The sequence below is a fragment of the Coffea eugenioides genome, chromosome 5 (assembly GCF_003713205.1).
Source record: "Coffea eugenioides isolate CCC68of chromosome 5, Ceug_1.0, whole genome shotgun sequence".
NCBI lineage: Eukaryota > Viridiplantae > Streptophyta > Magnoliopsida > Gentianales > Rubiaceae > Coffea > Coffea eugenioides.
Window position 1 is genome coordinate 46,347,223 of NC_040039.1, and position 7,583 is coordinate 46,354,805.

A 7,583-nucleotide genomic window follows, 5' to 3' on the forward strand; every position below is an offset into this window, starting at 1 on the left:
GATCTTCAGGTTAGCCTTTTTTTCACAGTTACAGTATCGATATACCTTAATTCACTAGATCCGCCACCAACATTACTAGATGAAGACATCTGAACCATGTAAAACTCCTTTGGGGCCTATGATTAGAGAATATGGGGTGAGGGGATGAAATAATGGGGATGGTTGTGTGTTGATCGTGATGATTCACACAGGTGGCAGTTAATATGTGGCCAGTCTCAGATATAAACTACCAACCATGGAGTGAAAGGCGCAGCAGTGATAACGTACAACACGTTAAAGCGGTAGTACCAGATATTCGAACATTGTTACGTAACTAACCTGTTACGAAAATTGGCTTGCTGTTATTCAAATGAACTTAACACAGCTACGGACTGATGCTAATGTACAAATCGTTTACTGTAGGCTTATATTTAAAAAAAGGGGTGTCTTCTTTTGCTTTAGTGTTATACTTGCAACTAATTGTTAAAGGTAACCATTTACAGTTTGAGTTTGGCCAATGTCAACATAAGAGGTATGAAATGGAACTAACAGTATAAGTGGGACTTAGACGCGAAGTTATAAATGGGGCTATATATTACACCACTGGAAATGGGGCAGGAGCGGTCAAGGATTAAATCCTTTACCTTCTCAATGACAGATTCGAGAAAAAAATACTTCTCTGTGATTTGGATCCAATAAGTCACTAAAGTGAGAAATGGATTATATAAAAATTGCGAAAACATAATTTGCGAGAATTGGATTAATACTACCATAGTCTGAGTAAAAGGTCCATGGATGAAGATAGAAAATTAGGTTTAAATCGTAACTAAATACTTCCAATTTTTTTTGGTAGAGAAAAAATGAAGCAAACTAGCTTTAAACGATTGACTTTGGTTTACTAAAGACATCGAACCTATTTATTCTTTTAACTCGGTGGAAACAAAGAATCCCTTCCTCAGGATTTCTCGAATTAAAATATAAAAATAGAAACGAAGTAACTTACAAAGATTGTTATAATTACTTCTTCTTAAAGGGATCATCTAAAAATCGATTTTTTTTTGTCTCTATTCAAACAAAAGGCTGACTTAGATGTATATCGGGTGGGAGGGGGCGGAAGGGTTGTCAGAGACAACCGTTGCCGAAGGTTTCACGGCCATGAATAGGTAAAAAAAATTTTGTCGGTTCAGATTACTCTTGTAACTCGATTTTCCGTCGTGTTCCACAAAATATTGTTCTAGTGTACTCGCTGTTGTTTTATTGTTGTACCTTGTATAGATGATGTTACACCGTATGCAAATAATGTTACAACCTAAGGAACGGTTTGCTTGACAACGCGTTCCAAGTTCCTGGGATCGTTAATGGGGGTTAGACTTTTTTTTTGTAATATTGTTTCACATCCATAAAGGAGTCGAATGAAACCCAAAGTTTCGATGCTCTGATGACCGCTCCTGAGCTGTTTTGGCCTCAACAAATTGTGCGAGTCCAGACACAAGTTGTACATCGATTTTCACACTGTGTGTGGGACCACAAAAATTTTGTTTACTGAAAGTTACGTCATGTGCAACTAAAGTTACGCCTTCGTGAAAATGGCCAAAACCATTGGGAACGGTTGCACTGCAACAGTCCGTGCCCCTTGTCCTTAAACACTCGTATCTCAACATTTTTTGATGCCAATTTAATTACAGTCTGACTAATAAAAAGGGTTAGGTGAGTTAATAAACTTGGCGCACGTTCGATGTCTTTATACTAAACCACTATGTGATAACTTTTTATGTGCCTCTATGTTAATACACTTTTCAACTACGAAGCAGATCTATACCAATCCATAGCAATTAATAACCTTGCGTACAAAGAGTGAAGGTGATAAGAAAGATCTATTATAATCCATTGTCTTCATTGTCCATAATCTTCGTAGTGCCGGTATTACAAGTAGTTAGCAAAAAGTCACAGACAGATTTAAAACAATTAATGTTCGGCTAATGTTATTACTGACAATATTCTAGTGACAACTCAAAACCTAACTTAAATTACAAGTAGGTGCAAATATTGGCGCTAATGTGTCCAGAAAAACAAAATCAGTAACTGTTTCAAAAAATATCCTTTGCTATTATGCATAGCAGAAACAACAAATTACATCCCTGTTGAAGATGCTCTTGCAACCATTTACTATTTACTCCCAAGCATGGCGGAAATAGTGTCTACAAACTTTGTATTATGCTCCAAACTACAAAGCCGCGCGGTGTACAGCATTCGATACTTCGTAATATTTTCCTGCCACAATTTCACCTCTGATAATCAGCACCACGATTAAGTCCAATTTATTAACCATTTTATTGCCACAAGTACGTACAAAGATAGTTACAAAATGTGACCACACCTTTGTAATTCGCATAGCCAATCTTCCACTCCAGTGTTCAAGAAAGGTCATCGTGAAAACTCCACTATCGAACCTGGTCAGATCAACATGAATCTTCTCAGGAATAAGGATAATATAGTAAAGTGATGGTAGTACACCATTGCAGTGATAAGCTATCGGGAAAAAGGACATGGAAGATCCGATATTATACCAGCTATCGGGTGACTGATGAGGGACATCAGCAACTTCGAGTTTGAAACTTGCAAAGTCTATTTTCATCCCAAATTTAGCTGCCATTATCAGTCCGAGGCCACGTTGCTGCACGAAACACGGTCAAGTAACTCAACATATGATAAAAATCAATGAACAATTCCCATAAACAATCATACCAAGCGCTTTAGAACTGTAATATCTTTGCTTTTTGCTTGTTGTGGGTCAGGGTCTAGCAGATGGACTACGTGATGCGTGACATGGAAGGAGTACACGAACCAGTAACTATCTACGCAGACAGGGACAAGAATCTGATGCAGAGCAAAAACCATTTCAATGGTAAACTACCATAATTTTCATGTTTACTAATAATTTGCCAATAAATACAAATTCAGCAATAGTTACGATAAGACATAATTGTCCATACCAACTGACACTTGGAAGGATTAGCCGAATTATCCGGGCCGCGGATCTTGAACAACTTTATAAGCTTAGCAGTTAGGATGTCATCCGACTGTGCATCGAATTTTCGAAGATTCAGGATGCCATCCTGTTAATAATCAGTACAAGGGAATATAAGTGTTAACGGTGATTTTCAGAATTAGTATAAGATTATAACATGCATTTGTACGAAATTTTCATAATAGTTTAATGAATAACTTGCCATTAGCCAACAACAAATTTAATGCTTACAACTGCTATAGGCTCGACAATATAGCGTTTGACTCTACTGGTTGTGCTAGTCGCCCCGCCCCAGTTGATATGCCGGGCAAACATGTCGATGACCTGTTTATTCACAACACAGTGACAGAATTGATTTAGTTACTGCCATTTCAAAAACCTATCACTTTACCTTACCAAACCAACACAATGTATTATTTGTCGTATGTGTCAAATATGCCTAACCCGAGTCGAGACATGCATGCCATCACAAAGAGTCCTGAGGTCATCTCGTGTGAGAGAAAGTTGAAACATTTGAATGAGAGTCTCCCTGCCATTACGCGAGACAAAAGGAGGCGCTATTTAAATTTGCCAGTTCTTATCAACCATGAGTTACAAAAATGTAAATGCTTTATCAAGTTGTTACACTCAGTTTCAGCCAACAAATAGTAGCACTAATAAACCATGCATCCCCTAGGATGGAGAAATTTTACTACCTTCTGCTACTTCTTCATTATAATCAAGTAGTAAAAGATACGTAATTTGGGAGAAATTTTACAACCGTCTTCTAAGAAGAAGTGATGCCACTGCAAACCAACTTTAATTCTAACTGGGAGAGCATAAAAATTCAAAGGCAACATGCAAGAAATGACTGACTATTTATAAAAGGGATAATTTCAGATACCCCTATTCAGCTTTTGACAGTCTCACTCTCCTCCTTTACGAATTCAAAAAATTTCAGAAAAAGTCTTACACACCCTCCTTATCATAACTTCAGGTCCTATTTCTTACATCCTCGTGGCTAAAACGACTCAAACCCACTCACGACTTTGCTATTTTTTCGTGATTATGGGTTCAAGAATCCGTCTAACATTCTCAAAAGTAACATTTGAGTATTCTATATCTAATCTCCATTCCACATGTACAAATAATCAAGTAACTAACACCTAACAGGAAGTACATTTTGCTAGTCTTAACTTGGTGACTAACAAATAATTAAATCGAAGAAGAGGGACATTGAGTTAACCTCAAAACATGCATGAATTCATTAGGAATGGACTGGAGAGATGCACTTAACAAATAGTGGCAACTATAAATTCTTAAGTGGCTGTAGCATAACCTTATAATCGTATTATAAACACATTGGAACCTTACTTGGGATTCTGATCTACCTCCCACGCGAATGCAGCGATCCTTTTATCGTACGTGCTGACTGTTACGTGTGAAGGCAGAAGGTACTCGGCTGACCGTAGCATGCTGCTTTTCTTCGTTGCCCGAGTTGGTCTCCCCTCATTCTCATCTTCAACAGCTGCTGAAGATATCAATACATCAGAAAACATAATTCAATAATTAGTTCACACTGACAGAATAATGCTTAGGTATGCGTGTTATACAAAAAATTAATAAGTCAGCAGCAGGGCAGTAAAGTTTAACCGATTAACCGATCAGCCAAGTACTCTTCAATTGATATGCAAAACTAAAATGCATTACGCAATAATTCAGCTTCAACGGTATCAGGGTTTACAGTCGACAGAACATAATACAATAAATTCATGGAAATTCGTATATCAAATTCTTGACAGCCACCAAGTTTACTAACCTTTCCTTTTGCGACTATAAGACCGCAACCTTCTCGGTGTGTTTGGCCCATCCAAAGGATGCTCAATTTGTATGGGACCTGTTGAGCAATCATGCTGCATATGTTGTGTGGCTTCATCCGTAATGCGGTCAGAAATGCTTGTTATATGGTCAGTATGTACTTCAACGTCTCGCGAATCAGGTTGGCCAATTGGTGGGGTATCATTTGCCTTGTTTCCACTGAATGAAATATCCTTTCCATCACCTGTGATGCCATCATTTTTTGCCTCCTTTCCATCACTAGTTCTCCCACTTTGCTCTTTTTCAACCGTCTTCTGCCCTATTGCTTGCCGATTTGTTGGTTCAGTCTCATCTATTGATCTGATTGACGTCACAATGTCATCGGCAGTACCACCGGCATCTTGTTCTTTTTCACTATCACCGTCATCGAGATCTTTGGAGTCCTTTCCATCCTCAGCCGATTGATATTCTGAATAATCTTCGCTTTCCATATCAAGATGTATGTGCTCTGAATCAGGCAGCCTCTGTTTCTGCTTTTCCTTTGAAACGACCTCTGTTGCTGCTGCTTTGGCCCTAGGATGAGAACACAATATTTCTGCAATCTTTAATATCCTTCTTTGACAATTCACTGTCATACTGTACACTTCTGAAAGCTCAGCCTGCTTATACATTAACAAACTATAATGAATAGCTCGTTTCGACTTAATCCAGAACAGATGAATAGGAAATTATGCATTGATGTGTATTACTTCCTTGTGGATCTCACTAAATCTGCCTTTTCACTTTCAATTGGTGAAATATTTTTCATGACTAAGTTATGAATATCCAGTTATATGTGAAAATGCCTTCAGCTGTATTTGCCACTCGAATCGAATGAGGTTATGATAGTTACTTTTATATTTTGCATGAATAATATGCGAGAATTTTTTTCACTGCTCTTTTCTGTCATAGAATATGGAAAATACGACACGATCTGTTCTATGCAAGAAATGTACCTAGCTTAGATCACAACAATAGTGTTATTTGTGACCGGTATTTGAAAAATGTTGCCACCTTTTACAAAGCTTAACAAACGATTGGGTGTACTTATTTGTCCCAAACTCCACTTACAACAAACTTTCCTATTTTTGTATGTTATGCATAGCAAACGCAAAATGATTGTATGCGGTCATGGAAGATTTATCATGATTGTATCGGACAAGATAACTTTCCCCAGTTATGAAGATTTGGCTGCTTACAAAAACATCAGTATAAATGCATAACATTTGCTCTTAAGCAACAACATTACACAATGAACTTTCTTCTAAGAAAAGTTAGGCAGCTTACAGCAATGTCATGATGACCGCTGTCCATCATTATTCCAACTAGCTCAGGGGGTAGTTCATTTATCTGTGCACCTGATTCAGCCTCTTCCTCTTCATGCGCCCCAATCTACGAAAATAAAGTCAAACCATCATTTCATAAGTACATGGTATGTGTGTCTTATACATATGAACTAGTAAGTTACAATCCTTATCCAAGCAAAAAAATAATTATCTCTCTTACTAGTTTTCCTTTTCCATAACCTCCGAGATTATCGATCTCCAATGCATCCCGCTGTGAAATTAAAGCATCTGTCCATGCCTTTGCTCTTGGTGTAACTCGAGCCACTCTATGCTTTAGTATTGTCACTCGATCGAGGTAATGCACCTGCAAGCCAATTGGCGACTGACTCATCATTTATATCATTTGCAAACAATATATATATCACGAATTTCAAAATTTTATTTATATCTAATGTTCAACAATCCTCTTTCCCGTCCTTCATACTCACTTATCATATCATAATATGTACGTTGCATAAACAACCTTCATGTGCCTAATTAAAATTTCAAAATCGTTGCATCCCCTACTAGTTAAATGACTTACTAACTTTCAATAACGTGTAATTAAACTTACCAGTAGAACAAAGATGCAGCCCCCAACATATTGGTGCTGCTTTCCGCTTTTCTTCTGTACTTCTAATATCCTATTGCATAGTACATTTCTAATGTACTGGGCCCAGTTTAATGAGGCCACCTCAGTAACCACCTTCGTGCAACCCCATAGCCGGATTTTATGCTCAGCCCGTGTAGTTGGAGCCAATAGACATCCACAAGCAAATGCAACAAATAGTCGCTTGAACTCGTCCCCACTGCTCATGGATACTAACTCCTCCGGCAGCTCTTTCCATTTGTATGTTCGGCGACTTGGTCCAGAATCTCCACCCTCACTGCTATCAGCATCTTCAACTGGTAAGGGGCCATCATTTGGGATTCCAAGGATGAAACCGATGTCTTTTGCTGTTAGGGGTAGCACACCATCTCCATGTAATTGAAAGCTGCTTAGTGTAGGATTAAAATTGTCGACCAGCCAGGTTCCTATGCCGTTCGGAATGGAGCGACACTGTATTTCCAGCAGCCCTCCAAACCCCATATCTCTGATTTGCTGTTTTTTTGTTTCATCAATGTTCGATGCTAACCAAACCATCTGATTTGGTGAACAACGAATGGTGTACTTCGGATTCTATAATCAAATTCAAGCGAAAAACTTAGTTAGTCATACACAGATTATTACATACAAACCTAAACTTCATCCATACTTTGTGCTTACCTTATACTGCTTTATTGGCGGTATAGTCTTTCCAAGTCGCGTCATTTCTCTCTTATACTCCTCTTTTTCTTTCCAATAGTTCTCTTTTCGCTTCTGTACTTCTTCCTCGCTTAATTTATCATATGCTGCTTTGACCATTTTATTATAC